This window comes from Bombus flavifrons, chromosome 10 (genome assembly GCF_040668555.2).
Source record: "Bombus flavifrons isolate JBK064 chromosome 10, iyBomFlav1_principal, whole genome shotgun sequence".
NCBI lineage: Eukaryota > Metazoa > Arthropoda > Insecta > Hymenoptera > Apidae > Bombus > Bombus flavifrons.
The window spans coordinates 1,739,608-1,757,057 of NC_138451.1; the positions used below are offsets into that span (position 1 = coordinate 1,739,608).

The 17,450-nt window shown below is 37.9% G+C and overlaps 2 long non-coding RNA genes across 2 annotated transcripts in view; one reads left to right on the forward strand and one right to left on the reverse strand.

Annotated features, from left to right (window-relative positions):
- The window catches only part of LOC138183826 (uncharacterized), a 154,824-nt gene extending 140,349 nt beyond the window's left edge, over nt 1-14,475 (forward strand). Inside the window, exon 2 of the long non-coding RNA XR_011174182.1 lies at nt 14,003-14,475. This is a non-coding gene — a long non-coding RNA (uncharacterized LOC138183826). The remainder of the gene's footprint in view (nt 1-14,002) is intronic.
- LOC138183873 (uncharacterized) lies at nt 6,334-8,595 on the reverse strand. Its single transcript, XR_011174193.1, has 3 exons — nt 8,057-8,595; nt 7,912-7,962; nt 6,334-6,795 (listed from the first exon to the last, which is right to left on the reverse strand). It is a non-coding gene; the product is annotated as an uncharacterized LOC138183873 (long non-coding RNA).
- Nucleotides 14,476-17,450: the final 2,975 nt, after the last annotated feature.

The window sequence follows — 17,450 nt, forward strand, 5'->3', positions numbered from 1 at the left end:
TATGGGTCTGCCATACTCTTCTTAGTCTACGTTTTTCTGCTATTTTTTTAAATATGTAATGGGGATATTCACGTTTGCTGATAGAAGTCTTAGTAGGCGTGGAGGAGCGGGTAGCGTTTATTATGCTCGTGTTTAAGTATTCCGTGGCTGATTCGATATCTTCATTAGTTTTTAATGAAATTAAAGCTGAAGTTGAGTGATTAAAGACTTCTCTAAAGAGCTGCCTGCTGTTGGTGAGTTGGTTATGTATAAAGCCATTAGGTGTATTCCCGATAATTGTTGAACTGACTATCACGGGGGCATGATCAGAAGAGAGATCAGCCGAGGGGTTGATTTGGACTTATCTTAGCGATATTTTTAGTTATGAAGAAGTCAAGTAAGACAGGTATTATGTTAGTGTCGATGGGCCAGAGTGTGGGTTCGTATGTGGTGAGGTAGTTGAGATTGTTGGTGATTATGCTGCTTAAGAGATTTTTACCTCTTACTGTGACCAGTCTGCAGCCCCATTGGGTATGTTGGCGTTATAGTCGCCTCCAGTTATGAATCTATTGCCCAGGGTGTCAAGGAAGTTATCAAAGTCTTCTTTGGCGATGGAGTGTCTGGGAGGGCAGTATACCGCTGAAGTGGTGATTGTACCATGGCAGTCTTCTATTGCTACGTTTGTTGCTTGGAGGTAGTCTTTCTGGAATGATGGAAGTTCGTAGTGCTTAATGCTGGATTTGATAATGATTCCGGTGCCGCCGTGGGCCTTTCCACTGGGATGTTGGGTATAGTAAAAGTTATAACCATTTATTTTCAGCTAGTTTTTGTCGGTGAAGTGGGTTTCAGATACGAGCATTACGTCGATTTGTTGTTGTTTTAGGAAGAGTTCTAGTTCGAATTTGTGTTGAGCTAGACCGTTGGCATTCCAGAGAGGTATGCGTCTTGTTTCTATTTTGCGTCGGGGCGTATTAATTTATCCATGACGAGTGTTGATAGTGATGGCAAATTATTTATTTGTTCAGATTGTTTTTCTATTAACCTTTCAAGTCTAGAGACGTTGTCTGTGTTTTGTGGATTGGGTACACTATTTTGAGAATGGTCCCTGTGGCTATTCGGATTATTTTGATTTCCTTGAACTGCTTGGGCATAGGAGATTGAAGTAGTAGTGAATTTAGGAGGATTGGGTATTTGGTTGGTTGTCTCCGTGGCTCTAAGTTTAGGATACTTATTTATATATAAGGTTTTGTAGGCTGAGCAGCCTTTGTAGTTATCAGGATGGATGCACTTCGCTGGGGTTTTCGGTGATTTAGTGCACTGGTCAGTGGAGTGTGTACCTGCACATTTAACGCAGCAGAAGGTATGGTTGCAGTATTTCTGCGTGTGACCGTACCTTTGGCACCTTTTACATTGCACTATCTCTTTTTTAACAAGCGGTGGTTCGAATTTTACTATTGAGTTCATTAGTCGACTAATGTTATAAATTTCCTTATTGTTAGGCTTTTGTTTTATGTCAATAAAAAATAAGGATAGCGTGTCTTTCGAGATTCTATGCCTTATGTTACTAACGTTGATTACTTCGTGGCCGTGTTTTAAGAGTTCGAATTTCAATTCATTTAAGTTTGCTGAGTGGTGTGTTCTTGTTTAATCTGGTATGTGTGGAAGTTGGCATTCATGGGCTTTAGTAGTTTTGTGAGCCTTCTATATACGTCTGGGTTTGTCGGCAGGATTTTGACTTTGTTGTTTTTTATTTTTAAGTTGTAGTCCTCTTTGCAGATATCTTTCTCTATGGACTTTATCATTGTTTGTATGTCGATGACATCATCAACAAATATTGGTGGCGGAGGGGAATTTCTTTGAATGTGTTGGTTTGTTGATGGATCTGCAACTTCCATGGAGTCATTTGAGGATTCCAATATTGCGTATCTGTTGTATGTGGTTACTTGGTTTGTTAACTGTTCGTTCTGGTTGGCGTTTGTGTTTATTTTAGCCGATTCTATTTTACGCTTTTTAGAGTTTTTGGTGTCACTAGTACGGAGGGATCTATTGCACTTTTGCCACGGAGGAGGTAGCGCGGAGCAATTGTGGATTTGCTCAGGAGAGCCTGGTCGTGATACCTGGGCCATCATCGAGTTAGTTAATTCAAGTTGAATAACTAGTCGAGAGGCTATGAGGCTATGATTCGGGTAGCGGTTAGGAGCGTAGGAATTTTTCTCTAAAAGGATAGGAAACACCTGGCTGTGTTCACTTTCGACGGATGGGCGTCACGTGTTGTTTTACAAACTTCACAGAGCACTAAACACATGTCTGCACGCTTCGGCACTCAACGGCGAACTCATGTGTTATGATTAGCACTATTTTTGGAAGGATATGGTATAATGGTACGACGATTTTGACTATGTCCCTGATCTATGCACTACATTTAATACAAATATGCACAAGTTCATTAAAGAGAAAAAAATTACGGCGCAGGGGGTTTCGGGACCCCTAGGCCCTGTCGGTGCTTCGAGTGTCGTACCAGGCTCGAGCCAACGGTCATCTAGCGACTGGTCAATCGAGGGGTGAAAGTCGATCCCAGGGCCACCTCTCGCTCCGGTAAAGCGACCGGCGATCAATCACATTCAGCGAATTTTGAAATTCTTCCAAAACTATGCCTCAGTCTACTTTGGAAGATATAGTAAAAAAAGCTTCATCTGCTTCAGAAGCTGTTAAAAAAAAAATTCAATGATTACAGGGCAGTTTTATCGGAAACCCAAGAAAAAGTGTTAGTAAATTACATATTAATCTCAGAAGAAACATTATTTGGCGTTACTTTAACGGATCGACAACTATTAGCTCCTCAAATAGCAGAGAAAAATAACATTTCGCGTAACTTTAATAGAGAGAAGAGGAGGCAAAACTGATCGTACGCTTCCCTTCAGAAGCATATAACATTATCATTAAAAGCATCTGAGAAGACATTCGTTAGTCGTGCAATTCGCTTCAACGCGTTGTTGCAGAGCAGCTCTTCCATTCATTACAGTTGATTTATGAATAGTACAAGACTCAACCCGGTAATATTCAATGCAAGTGCCTAATAAATCATTGAAAATATATTATAATTTTTATCCTTTGGTTTAGGGGATTCGTAAAATTCTCAAGTCACATGCTTGAGGAACCAGTGCTTTCGTTGCTTGATGGTCACGTATCGTCAATACACTAAAATCGTAGAATTAATTAATCTCGCTCAGGAAATAATATTATTACTTTATGTCATACACCATACTGCGTCCATCATTTACAACCACCTCCACTAAGTACTTTGAACGCTGTGTAACAAATTACGAAGTTACGGAATTATATAAAGCAACATTTCTTTGAAGCAGTTATCATTGAAACCGCCATTCAAGGGTCCCAAGAAACTACAATATTTCCTTTTAATGTGTTTCCCCATTACTTGTGTGCTATTTTGAGAACTACAAATAAAGACCACAAAATATCAACAGTCAGATGCAAGAGGATCCAACGGACCAACAGGCGATCAACAGTGTGCAGCAAGTACTGTTATCAAAAGACGCAGAAACGCTACTATCCACATCTAAGGACGTTGGAACACTATCAGTGACGTCTAAGGATGCAAAGCCTTCAGCACATATATTTTCCCCCAAAATAATCAAATCTATCTGCCAAGCAAAGGAAAGAGTAAAGAGAAAAGCAATGAAAACAGGGAACACTGTAACAATCATCTCGGAACAATGCAAAAGCCAGGTCGAATAAGAAATTACTCAGGCTGGAAAAAAGACCGAACGAAAAAAAAATCTTTCAAAACCAGGGGCGCACTTAGCAGAGATAAAGAAAATGTAGCAGGGGGAAAATGAAAGATGCAAAATTCTTCGCTCGGGCTCGCATATTTTGTGATGAACTCTTTATATCACCAAAATTTAAGAAAAAAATAGATTCAATGTATTATATGGCATAGATGGGTACATGAAATTTACATAAATGTTGAGGATTGATGGTTTAACTAACCCTCACTGCTTATTAGATTAATTATATGACTTCTTATGTCGTCGCGCATCTTATTCAGATTATGTCCATCAATTGTGAGTGATCTGTAAAATTTAATCGTAGCGTTTAGCTTCCCTTCATAAACTTAGCTTATTATGTTCGTATTGTCGTCGTCTGACTTGGGCCCACATATTCATGCATACCATCAATAGAATGTTTGGATCTCTCGTAAAGCGTCTTTTAACTGTTTTGCCAACCGATGCACTGATAAGGCGTCTTTCTCAAACACTAACTGCTGAAGTCATCAAGACATGGACTGCATTGTGTGGTCTACAGAACGACGAAATTGCATGGTCGTCCCGTGGCATACTCTAAGAGAGCGTTGAACGATGACACCGCGTTCCTTTCTATCTAACTACTCGTGGAATCACTTCAAGTCAGTTCGAGTCTATCAGTTTAGAGAATCGATGCCAGTGCACTTCGCTGGGCGTGAGTTCTCGTGCGCTTTCGCGGGATGTTCTCTACCTATCAAACATTATAGAAACAAACTATGTGTGGACATGGTTAGCATATCGTGCGGATAGCTAGAAAAAGAGAAAAACAGAAAAAAGGATATAAAAATTTGAAGAAAGGAAGAAAGCGAACTGGAAAAGAGAAAAAAAGGGCTAAAAGCCAAAAAAACATTTTTTGACGGGCGAATTGGAACGCCAAAAGAACAAAAAAGAATGTGAGACAATTACTGGGGAAAATTAATTTTTATTATAAATTTATATTGTGAAAAATGTGGAATTCACCTGCAATGAAGAATGTGAGAAATCATTTCAGAAGATCAAAAAATATCTCTGTTCAAGTCCGATTCTAGCAATATATGAACAAAAAAAAAAGAAATATTCATTTATACAGATGCAAGTGGTGATGGTTTAGGAGCCGTTTTAAAACAACCCCAAGATAACGGTATGTTACTTCCGGTTGCGTACTTCTCAAGAAAACTGAAACCAAACAGGATCAAAGAAGAAAGCAATCTATCTCGAATGCCTTGCTATTAAAGAAGCGATTCAATATTGGCAACATTACACATTACCGTTGCCGTGCACAGAATGTTTGATATGAAATGGACCTTATAGCGATAGCATTCGTCATGAGAACTAGATGCAGTGCGTATATTAGCAGCACATGGGTTACGAAAATTGCATCAGTTCTAATATGCCGTTCTACGTGTACATCAACTGTAACTTGATTGATACACGTTGCTGAACCGAATAACAAGCGTATCAACCAAAAAATTGTGAAATAGAGATAACAATGAAGTGTTCGCAAGTGATCTTAGTTAATATATCTTGAATTTTGTTGCTGCATTTTCGATGATAGCGATTAGTGTTATTTGCAAGATTTGCAAAAGGAAAATTCAGTCTTCTAGAACCAGAAACCGCGGCTTAGGTTTCAAAATTGCAATTAAGTATGAGTACTGGATGAAGATTTTCAACTCATCTTCAACACTAATTGGCAATGCACTAGTTGTTACGTCTGGCGACACTCTACCTAGACCAGGCCACACACCGCGGGCAAGATGGGAACCAGATATCCGCTCATCCTTACTGCGTACCCTCAATAGTCTTCAAGACCCGTCAAAAATCTCAGGAATTATCTAGTTAAGGTCCTTCAGACCGAACAAACATCTCTTTACTGAATCGTTTCTAAAGCTTATTGTTTACCACGGGAAGGCACGGGAAAGTTAGTTTTTCTCATGTATGATACTTCACACTAGCAACTTTCTATCGAGGGCGGCTAAGACCCTTCCTAGTTCACCAACCTTCTTTTATCCAATCTGAAGCTATTTCTACTGCTCTCACTTTCCTAACTAAAATTGTCATCAACAAATCCGATGGTCCCTTACGTTAGACACACCCATCACTAGCTTTCCTCCGACACAGCATCGGCACTGTAACTTACTTATTCTGCAAACGTTAGAATAGTCAACAAGTCATTACCGGGTTACTTTCCTTAAATCAATAATTTACTTAACGTATACATACTCAACAGTGTACCTCATAAGTGTTGGAAATGTAAAGTTTATAACCCTGTTGTTAATCGCATCGTTATACTACCTTAACCACCCCTATTATCTTAACGGAAATCAGGGGATCGATCTATTTGCGGCGTCGATTATTATAATCGTAATGGGAATTTACGACTCCTGTTGACGTGATTTCTCGCGATCACGTCTCTCCGCAAATGGTCGAAGAAACACAGGAAAACATTGGAAAAAGTTACACACACATGATAAACTCAAATAGAATTATGAAGCCAATGATACAGAAATAATAATAAATTTAAACTGAACAATAATAAAAGAAATAACAGAGATACTTTCTGGAGAAAAGAAAGAAAGAATAGAATAATCTACCTATAGTGAAGTATATAAATATGATAAAAGTATAGAAAAAATAATCAAAGTTACTTACTTACATATAAAACTGCTATTAATAAGTAAAAGAACAATCAAAGTCAGAGTAGCTGGGAGACAAGAACGATCAGTGAATGCAGAAAATAGCAGAAAATAGTATAAAACACAAAACAGATAAAAACAAAATGTATAATATGTGTAAGAAAAATAAATTGGATACAGTATTCAGAATTTACAACAAAATTCAGTAAAAAAACAACAATAGGAGGATCATTTCCTTTTCTGACAAAAAAAGATAGTTATGAGGACTGACAAATTTTATTAAAAAGCAAAAACAGTGTACCGGCACATGAGTCATAGGACGAGGTGGATCGAGAGTGTCTCATGTTGTTGTTGTGCTTCGGAACACGAACACAGCTTTGACGCTCCAAACATATCGATAGACAAAACAAAGTCACCTTTATGGACAACCGTCGATCTTAGACAAATTCAAATTTTCCGACTCCCCCCCCCCCCCGACCAATATAAATAAACGGACGCGATCGCGGGCGAGACAGTATATACCAAGTGACACGAATTAGCGATCAATATCTACGAATCGGATTTTCCGCAAGCGAACATACACTATTGTTGCGAACACAGTGAACGAGCGTCTTTTGTACTTTTATTTATTTATTTGTTTAACTTATTCGAAATATATTTGACGGGTTGCGACAGCAACCTCTCGCTCTCGTTATTTTACATTATCTATCCACAACCAATCCTCTACAGTAGCATTAAGTTAAGATCATTTTACCATAGAAGAATAGCAATTCAGACAAATTCACAAATTATAGTAATCTAAGAACAACTTAAAAACTTTGTTATGTTTGTTTTGTAGTAACCAACAAATTTGACTTTTAACCTAAGAATATATATGTCACAAATAATTTTATGTAGAAATAAACATAAATAATACTAAATAAATAGAATTTTTCTTATTAAAATGTGAGTCTGTAATAAAAGACGGAGTAAAAAAGAAAAATAACTTTAACAAAGAAGAAATTTATAAAAATTTATTTCTAAAAAATTTTGGCCGATCAGATAAGTGAAATAAAAGTACAAAAAAACAACTAATATTAGATGAAACGTAATGTATTCTCTCAACGTACATTTGCGAAGCGGTTTATTTTATATTCATTTCCGACATTCTTCGTTTCCACCCAATCATGGCAGTTCAAAACTATTTTATGAAAGTTAAGAATTTTCTACATCAAATCATGTCATTTGAAAGACCTCATATATTTCTAAATTATTCACACAAAATTAGTACAGCGTACAAACATTAAAAGGAAATAAGCGATACAGTAGCCCAAACAAACAAGGACGAAGATTAAAATAACACATCAAAAATAGCAGTTATTATTCAAATTTGTATGAGAAGTCATTCAGAAAGTAAATTCTTCTTTAAATGAAAGAGGGTTATGTATATGAAAATCAAAAATGTGATGAAAATACAAAAAACATAAAAAAAGGAAACTGTATTTTATATTACGACTTACTTTTACATATAGAATAATTTCCTTTCCAATTACTGTACTACTCCATCCATCCTAGAACAAATTTTTAGGTTAAAATTATTTATACAAAACTAATATGTATACGAATCTTTTCAAAATTATAAAATTGTATGTATAAAATATTTACCTTCGCTAAATCTCTTTTTACAGAAGCTTTGCAGATCAAGTTTCTAATCAAATTTAATTCCACATAGTACTCATTACCAAGTAATGCTTGGTAAATTAAAAAATTATAACGTTTAGTAAAGTTTTATGCGAAGTACACTCTACCTTCACTCGAATACGAATGGCGATTGAACAGCACCGATATTTAGGATAACAGAGTGACGACAAAGGAGTAGTGCTGCTTGCTGATTGGTTACGCTTCAGGACTAGAAGTGGAACATGTACACAATCATTGCGCAGTCACCTTGTGCCATACTTGTGAAATCTAGATGTGATTATTTTGTTAACTTTTCATGGTTGTACCTCAACTTGAAGATTAATTAAATAGATGTTTAATAACGATTTTAATACCGAAAATAACGATTATTATACCCCGAATTTATATATGGTTATAGTATAGTAAAATACGTAAACTATGTAAAATATAATAAAATATGTATGTGTTATGTACAATGGCTCACGAAAGTATTCCAATGCTCGCTATTGAAACATTAAAGATATATATATGTCGGAGAGGAAAGAACACCGCAGCCTCTGGAATGCTGGATAATCCCGCAACATTGTAACCTAGAGTCTACTATAGCTGTAATTAAACAATTGTAGTTATTCAACCTAATTGTAATTGTCCGAGATTTGTGATAGTGAGCATGGCTCGAGGCGACAGTCGGTCGTCAACGTGCCCGCGGTCAAGGGATGAACGCATTGCCTAACAAAGGTATGAAATAATTCTATAGCTCTCCTTAAAAGAAATATCTCTGGCGACACGCGACAGTAAACATTCCAACGGTCTCTGTCCCGTGGCTCGCCACACGCAGTCCCTATTCTTCGAGTAAGATGATTGCCAGATGTGGATGTGTCTCCACAGTACGTGATCAGCTAGCCCGAGGGCCGTTATAAACACTAAGATCTAGTTACCTAAAGTCCTTCAAACAGATAAACAGTCTTTGTCCTAACTACGGGAAGATAGGGGAGACCTATTTTTTCAACGAACGGCGTCTCCCACTAGCAACTTTCCCTCGAGGGCGGCTAGCATCTTTTCTAACCACCGATATGGAGATTGACCAATTAGAAGCAACGTTAATTTCCCTTACTTTCTGAACGAAGACTATCCTCGACGAATCCGATGATCTCGTGTCCTTAGACACATCCCATCATAGTTTTCCTCTGCAGCATCATCGCGACGAAAAGTCATTCTCTCGCGAGATCGTATTAGCGACTTACTTAGCGTCTGTACGCTCGGTGGATATTCCCCGTTTTAACAAAGAGTTCGACTTAGATTTTGCGGGCACGTTCATCCATTACCCCGTCGACCGCGGATTCGTTATTGAACCTAGGATCATTATCATTAGTTTCTCGAGTGTCTAATTGCCACGGTTGCTTGTCCAATTCTATAATAATCGTATCTGCACTAGTCAATGTCTTCTCTATTGCTTATCGACAATGCGTAAACCAAACGACGATTCGTTTCATGCCCCTAATCCTAATTCCAATGTAAACCCGACATATATATATGTCGGAGATGAAAGGAAAGCCGAAGCCGTTCCTTGGAAATTTTGGGAACATCCTCTAGTACTCTAGCCTAGATTTTATCATAGCTGTAATTGTTCCAGATTTGTGATAGCGAGATTGGGTTCGAGGTGACAATTGCTCGCCGAACGTAGCCACGGTCACGGGATGGAGGTTTTGCCTAACGGAGGTCTGGAGTGGTTGTATGGGTTTTCCGAGAAATGTGGTTGTGACGGCATGCGGCCTCGGGAGCGGGTCTAGCCACGTGTGATGTTGCCTCGGAGGTGCTGATACAATGGGACATACATTGTATTAATAATCAAACTCCAGGCAGAAACTGCCTAGTAACGGCGTTTGGAACTTTCTCGATGCTTCCAACGAGTCTGCCTAACAACGGCGTTTGGAACCTTCTCGATGCTTCCAAACGAGTATAGAAAACAAATGCAAGCGTACAGCGAGAAAAATCTCCACGAGGGTGGCATTCTTGCGATTGCCTTGAAGAGTGACACATCGAGCATTTTCAACAATCGTATTTCTGTGCCTAAGATCAGTTTACGCTTAGTAGAGAGTAATCCCGTTGACCGTGGATTCGTTTGAACTCAAAAATAGTGCTAATAGCGTTCATTAAACTTATTATTCGTAAATCATACTATTCATTAATCTTACTGTGCGTTAAACTTATTATTTATTAGACTTATTATTTGTTAGACTTATTATTTGTTCAACTTATTATTTCACTAACTTTATTATTCGTTAAGCTTATTATTCACTAGACTTATTATTTGTTAATCTTTGTAGTAGACTTGTATATACGTGTAAATATAATCTCGGCTGTGTAAAACAATGGCTAATTCACATGAAGAGTTGTTACGCGCCCAAAATTCTAACCTTAACCCGACATATATATATATATATATACACACACACATACACGCACACGCGTGCGTGCGAGCGTGCATGTGTGTGTGTGTGTGCGCGTGTGCGTGCGTGCGTGCGTGTGTGTGTTGGATAATATTGTAATATCGGAATATATATTAAAGATGTAATTTTTCCCGATTAATTATAATTTATTAATTATAGATTGAAAATACAGATATTAGTTAGACAGAAAAGACGATGTTTGATTAACAGAAAAACTAAATGCAACGCTCGTATTTACATCAAATAACTTGACAACTGTTTGGTAACTCTCTCTCTCTCTCTCTCACTAGCAACTCGACAACACTCACAACTCAACTCTAACGACTCTATGCTTCGACGTCTCGATCAACTCTGCTCTTCGCAACACACTCGCTTTTCGACTCGCATACTCTGACCTCTCCGTCACCTCTCCTTGAAAACCGAAATCGTCTTTTGTTCTAACGCTGTTTATCGTTTTTCTCATACCTCTGCAAGAACTAGGTCACTTTAGTCACATAGGCGCTCTTAGATGTAAACAAACCACAAAGGACGACGTACACGGTGTTTTCTAATTTCAGCCGATCTCCAATCAAAGCTATTCTACGATATTACAATATTTATAGAAGTTGATTTTAATAGAAACATGATTATTTTTTAAGAGCATAGTATTTAACTATAGAAGTATTATAAATGCCACATAATTTTATCGCGTTCATCACTGATGCAACAAATGATATTTATCTTTCTTATTGAAATAGGACATTTTGTAACAAAAGAAAAAAGACAGACACCGTAGCAGAATATAAAAGAACTTAAAAAGAATTTATGCTGCAATAAGCTTTTGAATATGATAATGTGTATTCATCATAAATTGCACATATTTTTGAAAATATTTCTTACAAAATTCTGGTCAATCAGATAACTGGAACAAAAAATCCAAGAAGCAACTAATATTCACATAAAACTGCATTTGTTTTTATGACTTACTTTCACATGTAGAATAATTTATTTGGTTGTTGTAGGATCCATTGTAAAGAGAGAACAAAGTTTTCCAATTAAAATAATTCGCACGAAGTATTCAATTTATAAATATTTAGTTATAAAATATTTCACAAATTTCACAAGCCAACCTTCCAATAATCAAATTCTATTCGTCATTTAGCACCTGCAACTAATTAATACTTGTTAGACACAACCACGTGCCATGGGAATTCTACTACCATACTACGTTCATTCGCAACGCTTCAAAGTTATAAGCGGATCCTGCGTACAACTGTGCAAAATATTTCAATTTTAAGATTAATATTTAAAAACGGTTTTATTATCCTGAAGCTTATCATTATTATACTACGGACTTTTACATAAATATCTGTTGGAACTTGAGCTGATTCACGCAGTATAAGCCATGTGGAAGTCGGAAACGAGGAAAGTGCACTATGAGAGAGTGTGATCAATATGAACGGCAAGTCTGTGAAAAACATGCAACCAGCTCGGCTTATATGTAATTGTTTCAATTTACAAAATATATTATATGTATTATATTATATATGTCGGGTCTACATTAGAATTAGGGTTAGGAGCGTGAAACGAACCTTTATTTGGATTACACATTGCCGTTATGCAATAGAGAAGACATTGACTAGTGCCAATACAATTATTATAGAATTGGACAAGTAACCGTGGTAATTAGATACTCGAGAAACTAATGACAACGATCCTAGGTTCAATAACGAATCCGCGGTCAGCGGGATGATAGATGTACGTGCTCGCAAAATCTAAGTCGGACTCTTTGTTAATAGAACGCATAATATTCACTGGACGTAAAGCGTTACTCTTTTCGTCGATGGGATAGCAAGAAAGGAATGAGTTTCCATCCCGATGATGGCACAGAGGAAAACTATAATGGGGAGTGTCTCAGGACACGAGATCATCGGATTCGTCAAGGATAGCCTTCGTTCAGAAAGTAAGGGGAATTGACGTTGCTGCTAATTGGTCAATCTCCATATCGGTGGTTAGAAAAAAATGCTAGCCGCCCTCGAGGGAAAGTTGCTAGTGGGAGACGTCGTTCGTTGAAAAAATAGGTCTCCCCTATCTTCCCGTAGTTGGGACAAAGACTGTTTGTCTGTTTGAAGGACTTTAATTAACTAACTCTTAAGAATTATAACGGGTCTTCAGGCTAGCTGAACATGTCCTGCGGAGACGCATCGACATCTGGCAATCATCTTAATCGAAAAATAGGGTCTTCGAGTGGCGAGCCACGGGACAGAAACCGTTGGAATGTTTATGTTGCGTGCCGCCACAAATATTTCTTTTAAGAAAAGCTATAGGATTACTCCATACCTTTGTTAGCAAAGCGTTCATCCCGTGACCACGGCTACGTTCGGCAACTGGCTGTCGCCTCGAGCCCAAGCTCATTATCACAAATTTCAAACAAATGCAATCGGATCGAAAAACGATAATTGTTTAATTAAGCCTATGATGGAATCTAGAATTACGGTGTTAAAAAAGTTCTGAACACAATAATTACAGCTGAGCCACCCAGATATAAAAAAGACATACGACAATGTATGCGGTGTCAACAATATGGACATACAAAAAATTATTGCAACAGAAACCCGGCGTGTGTCAAATGCGCAGAAATGCCTGTATAACAATAATATCGACATACCACTCGTATCAGGAACATACTTCACTACAAAAAGTTACATAAAAATACCGTACTACACCATATATGTTATACCAAGCACCCCTCAGGAGAAGCACACGGAGGGCCCGCAGTAATAATAAGAAACGACATTAAACACCACTTACACAGCCAAGTTATTAAGGAATATATCCAAGCAACCACCGTTACAGTACAAACTAGCAGCAACCATTTACAGTTTTCAGCAGTATATGTATCACCGCGACACAAAATTACATCACAAATGTGGGAAGAGTACTTTCAACAGTAAGGTGACAAGTATATCGCAGCGGGAGATTACAACTCAAAGCACACACTATGGGGTCAAGAATCACTACACCTCGAGGTAGAACCCTGGAAAACTACATTAGAAACAATAACCTCAATATATTATCCACAGGAGGACCGACATACTGGCCGACAGACCTAAGCAAAATACCTGACCTACTTGATTTTGCAGCTAACCACTAGTACCGCAACTGACAAGCAATACACCATACCTAAAACAACAGCACAAGAAATTAGAAACATAATCGAAAAAACAAAAAGCAATAAAGCTAAAGGAACCTAACTAATCAATGGTAAAATCTTGAAAAACCTTCCTCCAAAAGCGACACGACTAATGACAATAATTGACAATCCAATATTAAGAATCCAATACTATCCTAAACTATGGAAACCAGCACAGATCATAATGTTATCTAACCAGGCAAAGACCCACACCAAACAGCATCTTACAGACCAATATCACTACTTCCCGTGTTTTCCAAAATACTAGAAAAAATAATATACGCCCGCCTAAAACCAATAATAGAGAAGGAAAAATTAATACCGGATCACCAATTTGGTTTCAGAAACAAACACTCCACTATAGAGCAAATGCACAGACTGGTCAACGAAATAATACTAGCACTAGAAAACAAACAATACTGCACAACCCTCTTTATAGACATCGAGAAAGCATTTGACAAAATAAACCACGAAAGCCTGCTTCAATCAATCAGAAAACAATTCCCGGAGTAGATAGACCAATTAATAAAATCTTACTTAAGCAGCAGAACCTTCATAGTAAAAATTAGGGACACATACTCAGAAGTTAAAGACGTCAAGGCAGGGGTTCCGCAAGGAAGCGTCTTAGAACCAATACTATACACTCTATGCACGGCCAACATACCAACAATTACCAATAGGAAAATACTGACATTCGCGGACGACACAGCTGTACTAGTCAGGCGCACTAACCCTTTAACAGCAGTCGCATTACTACAAGAACATATCACAAAAATAGAAAAGTGGCTGCAAGTTAAACAAATTAAAGCAATCCTCAATAAATGCAACCATATTACATTTGTAGCGACACTCGACAGCAAATTCTCCAACGGTTTCTGTCCCGTGGCTCGCTACACAAAAACCCTGTCCTTCGGACAAGATGCTTGCCAGATCTCGATACATTCCTTCAGAACACTTTCAGCTAACCTAAGGACCCGCCATAAATCTCAGGAATTATTTAGCTAAGGTCCTCCAAAGGAACAAATAGTCTTTGTCTGAACAGTCCCGATACCTATCACCCAATACGAGAAGATGCTGGAAGTCTGTTTTCCTCACGTGCGACGCTGCCTGCTGGCAACTTTCTCTCAAGGGTGGTTAGCATCCTTTTCCAACCAAAGACTCAAAATTTAGCCAATTAACAGCGACGTCCATTTCCCTCACTTTCCGAACCAACACCTTCCTCAACGAATCCGATGATCTCGTATCCTGAGACACACCCCATCATAGTTTTCCTGTGCAGCATCATCGTGAGAAAAAAGTCAGTCGCAAGTCGCCTGTCCGAATTGATAGTTGGTAGTTGGTAGCTAGACTGAATCAGAGTTCCTCGACCTCTCCGGCGATCATCGTCCGAACTCAAAGCGCATGTCGAATCGTATCTATCCGAGCTTGAACTTGTATCCGCGAACCGCGAACCGCGAACCGAATCTAACAACCGCGAGTTTACGCCAAGTGTACTCATTAGATATTATCGTTAATAAACATTTATTGTTAAACAAATTCGAGTGTTCCTTCAATCACTCTCATGCCCTATCACCTCACATTCACACTGCGAAAACAGATACCACCAATCATCTTACTGAACGGCACGCACATAATACAAACAAGGCAAGTTAAAAACCTAGGACTCCACACAGATACACAACTCACATGGAAACAGCATATTAAATCAATAATAGACAAAATACAGACAGCAAGGAGACAAATGCATTGGCTAACAGATCGAAAATCCAAATTAAGCATAGAAAATAAATTAAAAATATACAAAACGATCATAAAACCAATCTGGACGTACGGAATTCAACTATGGGTAACAGCAGCAATGAGCCATATAAGCAAAATAGAGACAAAATAAAATTCTTAGAACAATAGTAAACGCCCCATGGTACGTTAGAAACGAGGACATTCGGACAGACCTTGGAATACCAACGGTCAAGGAGGAGATTAGCAGATGCGCAAGAAGGTACAGAGAAAGAATAACAACGTACCCGAACCGGCTGGCAGCGGAAACGATCAACACGTTAAGCATAGAAAGAAGACTAAAAAGGAAACACCCAGCAGATCTCATAAAGGATATAACCTAACAAACACGAAGATGGTACCCTGTTGGGGGTAGCCACCCACATGATAATCAAACAGCTAAACAATTCTACCAAATGTCCAAATTGGATTAATTGTGAATGTGAAATATTAAATAAAAAAAATCTGTAAAGCGCGAACACATATATGATGATTAAAAATTATATCCGGAGCTACTCGCCATTTTTTGATTTTGTAAAAACGGAGGTTATACTTTATTGATTTTCTTTTTCCAGAATTGCTTAAAGATCGTATTTTTGTAGCTATAATCGATCAGGAATGTCTTCAGTTTATTTCCTGAAAGAAAGATTTGATTATAATTTATGAATTATATATTGGTTTCGTGTTTCATTTAAGTGTCAGAGATGTCGGAGGTTTGATCATCTATCCGACTTCTACTTGCAGCAAAATATCGCCTTTTGCTAAAAAAAATGCTTCTATATAATAGCTATGTCTATACCAGTTGAATTTGTGCTCTCAAAAAACTGGAGAATTACTAAATAAAAACCGGAACAGACTGAAAGACAATACTTTAAATAATATATTATTTCGTAGCAGTTTGTAGTAATATCTAATTTTATTAGAAATCAATATAATCTAATAATGAACAAATCAAATTCCTGTGGTGCACATTTAGATGTTTCGTTTAGAGATGAAAACTGAGGTTAAGATATTAAAAATTATCAAATAGATATCAGTAATGATACAGATTTGATACTTTAGCGATAGTATCTGGGGTGATTTGGTGTACGGCGTGTTAGGGTGCCAAGGAAATACTCGGCAGTATTTGACAGTATATTTATTAACAATCCTCGCTTTCGACTCTTTACGTACAACTCTTCATTTCGACTGATCAATCTCGCTTAACAGTCACAACTCAACTATTCTCTTAATCTTATTCGTTTCTTTTTGTCGCCCCTCAATATTCGCACTACGCACGCGTTCGTTAGGTGTCTGCGAGCGTTGCCACGTATGCCTTTGTCATGTACGAGACACAAGAAATCACGAAACTGACAGATCACCGGTGATCTCCTCGCGTCGCAGTTCAAACGTTTTACAAATAAGGTGAAGATATTGAACTATGTATATGGTAATAAATTTTATTATGCGAATCCAACAGAGTGACGGTTCAAAGTGTTACAACAGAAAAGGTGTCGAGCGCTGATTTGGGAGGGTTCTTATACGGAGGTTTTAGTCCCTCTGGGGGAAGTTATCGTCGTGTGTATATCAGAAGCGTCTATTCCTTTACTATCTGGTTATTGTTTCGATGATTGTGGCATGCAGGATGTATTGTCTACCCTATTACTGCTTCTGAGCGTGTGACACCTTCTTCCAAATATTCAGCGGAAGAACCGTAGTGATATCTATGGCTCATTAGGCCTGTCGGCACTTACGCTTCGGTGATATACTTTGTATCGACGAAACCGTTGGAAAGTTTTTTTGTCAAGTGCCGCCATATATCAAAGGGGTATGGATACTTTCGTGTAAATATCGATTGAGTATTAATTTAACTTGATATTTGCCTCTTCTATATGTATTGATTCTGAATAGAAATGTATAAATTAATATCAATAGAATCGGGGTCGATCCGTTCACTATCCAGATATTTTCTAGGATTAATGCAGTGTGAAACATCAGCAGA